This window comes from Limulus polyphemus, unplaced genomic scaffold, assembly GCF_000517525.1.
Source record: "Limulus polyphemus unplaced genomic scaffold, Limulus_polyphemus-2.1.2 Scaffold10420, whole genome shotgun sequence".
Taxonomy (NCBI): Eukaryota; Metazoa; Arthropoda; class Merostomata; order Xiphosura; family Limulidae; genus Limulus; species Limulus polyphemus.
The window spans coordinates 269-5,538 of record NW_013676030.1 but is presented as its reverse complement, the minus strand read 5'-3'; the positions used below and the strand labels follow the sequence as shown (position 1 = coordinate 5,538).

Genomic DNA, 5,270 nt, shown 5'->3' with positions numbered 1-5,270 from the left:
GTAGTTTGGAATATGAAGATTGCCGTTATTACAGGGACGTAGTTTGGAATATGAAGATTGCCGTTATTACAGGGACGTAGTTTGGAATATGAATATTACCGATATTACACGGACGTAGTTTGGAATATGAAGATTGCGCTTCACGTAACAAAAAAGTACAATCTTATAACTTCGAAATATAATTTTTTAACAACAAAATGGCATTAATGAATCAAAGAAAATAAAATAGAAGATCGGGAAGTAAAAAAAAAAGAAATATGTGTTGTTACTCTAAATTTATAGTGAAGAATTTGTAAAAACATATATTTAGTAACGCCATATCTTTCAGTCACGTGGTCAGAAATTGTCAGAAAGTAGAAGATCCGATAAACTTTTACTACCTCAGTCGGTTTTGTTTGTTTGTTTGAATTTATGCACAACGCTACACAATGGGCTATCTGTGCTCTGCCCACCACGGGTATCGAAACCCGGTTTCTAGCGTTATAAGTCTGCAGACATACCGCCGTGCAGACTGGGGGGGGGGGCACCTTAATTAGTAACAGTGGGTATTAATTATTGTAATTTCATTTATTCAATGAAAACGGTGACAAAACTTTCTGACAAGACAAAACGCATTCATAACCCTAATTCTTTCCTGGATTCTCTTTAAACTACTCACATATTTTTCTATGGTATATATAATTTCCTTCTTTTATATTTTATACGTAATTTAAGTTTATGTGTCAGAAAATATATACAAAATTATACATAAAACTATGAATTAAATAAGAATATTACCAAGTTTTCCCATTAAGATAACAACTCGGTTTCAATTATACGGGTCATTTATAGTAAGTGTTCGTTTATTGATAAGCATAAAATTACACAACAGGCCACCTGTGCTGTGCCCATTGAGGGTATCAAAACCTGGTTTTTAGTCTTATAAGCCCTCAGACGTACTGCTTATAACTTACTTACACATATCCAAATTTAAGTGAGTAAAAAAATACAAAACCACAGATCAAACTAGCCAAGGTTTGTTTTTGAATTTCGCACAAAGCTACACGAGGGCTATCTGCGCTAGCCGTCCCTAATTTAACAGTGTAAGACTAGAGGGTAGGCAGCTAGTCATCACCACCCACCGCCAACTCTTGGGCTACTCTTTTACCAACGAATAGTGGGATTGACCGTCACTTATAACGCTCCCACGGCTGAAAGGGCGAGCATGTTTGGTGGGACTGGGATTCGAACCCGCGACCTTCTGATTGCGAGTCGAGCGCCCTAACCACCTGGCCATGCCGGGCAACTAGGCAAGGAAAACACACAGTAAGTAAGTGTACATCCAAAAAGATACATTACTCTAAAGTGTAAAAAAAAATAATAATAATGAGGTGAATTAAATGTAACATAAAAACATAAGTACCAAGATTAATGAAAATAAAATGTATTATGTAAATCTGTATTTTTCGTAATATGTAGCTTAAAGTGTAAATGCATTTTGATAACAAAAAAAGTTCAGCTATAGTAGTTAAAAGCTCCAGAGAAATACAAATATAGGAAACTCTGAGGATTAAAAGATCCTATCAAAAACACAGAAAAACCTTGGGTGGAAGGATTGATGTAGAACAGTCGAGAAAACTTTTCATCACGTGCATCACAGTAAAGATTTAACACATATCCAGCATAATACAAGTAATAGTAGCAAATGTGTGAAGTTAGAGAATGTCTAATCCAATAACACAAACAGATCTCTATAGGTCTATACTCTAAACTGCAAGAAATTAAAATCTTGCTCAACTTTGAGAACAATTCTTTTTTTAATATATTTTTTTTATTACTTGGCTAAACCAATCATCTTGTAAATTGTATTTTTAGCCAAAGGGTTATAAAGGCTAGTGCATAGCAAATAAAAACAAGATACATTGTTATACCAGTCTCTTCAAAAGCTCACATTAGGCTTAATCTCTCTTGTGTTTAGGTTGATTATTTTTCAATCATGAGTTACGTATAATTTTACAAAGCTGTAATTCAAGATAGTTTTGAATTTACTGTAGTAATGTTAAGCTTACAGTCTCTAAAGACAATAATTCTAAAACCTAAGCTTAATCAAAATTAAACCCTATAATGTACAAATTGACAAGGTTGAACATAACTAAATAAACTTCCCTCTTAAAAAAAAAATATTTTAGTTTTCTGTATTTACACTGATAATACAATACTCTTGTCAGGTAGGATTAATAAGTACATATCCTCTTGAACACGTTTTCAAATGTCTGCCTCTGATTATTAAATGATTATGGCTGTTTTCTGCAACATAAAATGTGTAAACAAACTATAACTCATTAAGAGGAATCTGGTTCAAATGTATATGTACATTCCTCTCCTGCTCCTCTGTAAAAAACAAAACAAATTTATGAAAAAAATTGATCAATAGTTCTGATTACTTTGATAACATTCTTTTTCAATGTTCTTTTAAAGAGATGCTGATAAAAAACCATTATATATATATATATATATATATATACAGGTATGCAATTATAAATATAACAAAAAATACATTGCTGTCAATATTATCTATAAAGGGGGTTAAATAAGTTATTTTCAAAACCATTTTGGAGCCTTTCCATATCTGTTACAGATCATTTCACCATGTTCAGTCATGCTCTAGCTGAGGCATGTGAATCTTTACAGTTTCCATTGCAAAATGCTCCATCATAAGCTTCTCATACCCAAAGCACGCCATTTCTCCCTGCATAATCTATCTAGTGTATAAAGATGACAGTGTCTGTTTCAGCAGTTTGCTAGACTGGTATGTCTTTGTATAAAATGGATGAATACTTATTCCATTCTTCAGCTCCTTATGATACAGGACAGATGAACGGAAGCCTAATCTTGGTGAACCCAAACCTTTTTGTTCTCATTTCCAGATGCAAATTTTTTTGATTATGCTGTGTACTGTTGCCTGGGGAATGTGGACATCTTTAGTCAGTGACCTTAGTGTTCATAGATTCTCACTGTTACAAGACACCACACTTTGCCTTCAATTGCTGTGGTAAATATTATTACAGATCCCATTCTGGATGGGTCTTGTTCCTCATGTTGATACATATTTATTTGTTTTCAATTCTATTAAGTATAAGGGATATCCCCACCTTGGAAATTTTAACTCACTGATCCAAACACATCGTTATGATATGACTGTATAATTATTTTGCATTGAAAAGGGTTGTTATGTACATATTATTACACTAAATAATTACTGAAATTATGTTAAAGCACAGTGGAGGTACCAATAAATATAAATGCGAGTAAACTAAAGCTAAACAAAAAACATTTTGTTATACTATTATCTAACCCATAAAACTGTTTTTAAGTTAGGAATATTAAAATAATCTATGGAATCTGATATGATTAAAGTAAACAGTGTAGGTGATTTGCAATTCTCTTAGCTTTAAAACAAAAGATTCTTAACAATCGATTAGATGAAAGAGATTACATACCTAAATCCTCCATCTCCATTTGTATGAACTGGCCTCTTGCTCACTAGTTGCCCCTGATGGATCTTACTGGAAAGAGATTTGATTCGTTGATCCTGGTCTACCTCCAAACGTGCTAGAACACACAGTTATCATATGTAGAAAATGTTATAGAGTAAACTGTAAATATATTATTACAAACTCTGAAAGGTTCAGTGACTCAAAAAAAAAAAGCCATCTGTAAGAGGGCTTATCCCCCAACCCATTAGCTGTTTTTTGTTTTTAGTGTGTTTGCAGACATGTGTGTCTGTATTTTGTGATTATGTTTTCTATTAGACAGAAACCTAAAGTCATTGTGAAGTTTGATTAAAACTTACTGATCAGAAAGATGATGTCTGCAGATTGATAGACAGATAACATCAAGAAGGTTTAAATATTTGTCATGAATATTAATAACCACCGGTTACTTTTAGGTCGAAAATGAGAACCAACACTAAACATTCATTCAGTGGGGTTATAGAAAAGCGGACCATTCATATACATTTAGAAACAAATCTTTGAGGCACAATATAGAAAAGCTACAATTGTAGACATGCAGCATTTTGAAAATGGTAACTAAAAAATCTGACAACAGAAACTGAGAACAATGTAACGCAGAATAAAATATTACTTTGGGAACCGTACTATACACAAAATTATTATCAAATATTTATTACTTATAAAAAGAAAACATCTACTGAAAATAACAAGTTGTGTAAAAACTAGAAAACAAGATTAGAGAAATATAATGAACTAGGTAAACACATATGTTGGTTTATTGTCGTTATCTTTACCAACATATACCCTCATTCTAAATGTCAATAATTTGTTCCTAAATAAGAATTTAGAAAAACAAATTTTGCAGATAAAAGTATTCAAAATCATGCACTTAAATGAATTTAATGATAATAATAATGTCATAAAAGATTAATCAGTATTTAAAAGGACGACAATGCAAAAAAAAGTCAGTACATATCACTTTAAAATTTTAATGGTGTTATACAGAAAAACTTTACTAATTAAATGGTGGTCATTTTAATCTTAATATTCAATAAAAACCAATTAATTGACCATTGCTTAGAGTTTGTCATTATAACACAGAATAACATTGGTATTGTTAGTACTATAGTAATATACAGAAGTAAATAAGAAACATAACAAAACCTTTCACAAACAAAACAAGTACGTTAATGCAGTTAACTACATTTGTATCAAAACATTAGTTTATCTCTAGATAAAATTTGTAATACCTGGAAGTTTATGTGAAACACTGACTAACAAATCGTATCAAAACATTAGTTTATCTCTAGATTAAACCTGTAATACCTGGAAGTTTATGTGAAACACTGACTAACAAATCGTATCAAAACATTAGTTTATCTCTAGATTAAACCTGTAATACCTGGAAGTTTATGTGAAACACTGACTACCAAGTTTTGCCCTTCAAGATTCTTCCTTATGTCTGGACGGTCATACTTAGAGAGGGTTTCAAACCCTGGATATTGATGGATAGAGCATTCAGAAGTAGTCGAGAAATTTCTCCATTGTCCTAAAACAAAAACTAAACTTATAAAACTCTTGGTGATAAATTTACTGTTTCTATGGTTAAGAGTTTATAATTTTTCGTACCTTGTTAACGAGTATCTTGGATATATTTACTAAAAAGTGTTTTTATTTTTCAAAACTTTATTCAACACTTTACGTATTTATAACATATTTAATCACCAAAAAACATTATTGGTACTTCAAACTGATTGAAAATAAAACTTTTAACAG

The 5,270-nt window shown here is 31.6% G+C and overlaps 1 long non-coding RNA gene across 1 annotated transcript; it reads right to left on the bottom strand.

The window, feature by feature from the left end:
• Positions 1–1,210: 1,210 nt before the first annotated feature.
• LOC111083627 lies at positions 1,211–5,038 on the bottom strand. The gene is made up of 3 exons (XR_002609149.1): positions 4,897–5,038; positions 3,480–3,591; positions 1,211–2,370 (listed from the first exon to the last, which is right to left on the bottom strand). It is a non-coding gene; the product is annotated as an uncharacterized LOC111083627 (long non-coding RNA).
• Between the last annotated feature and the right edge of the window lie 232 nt (positions 5,039–5,270).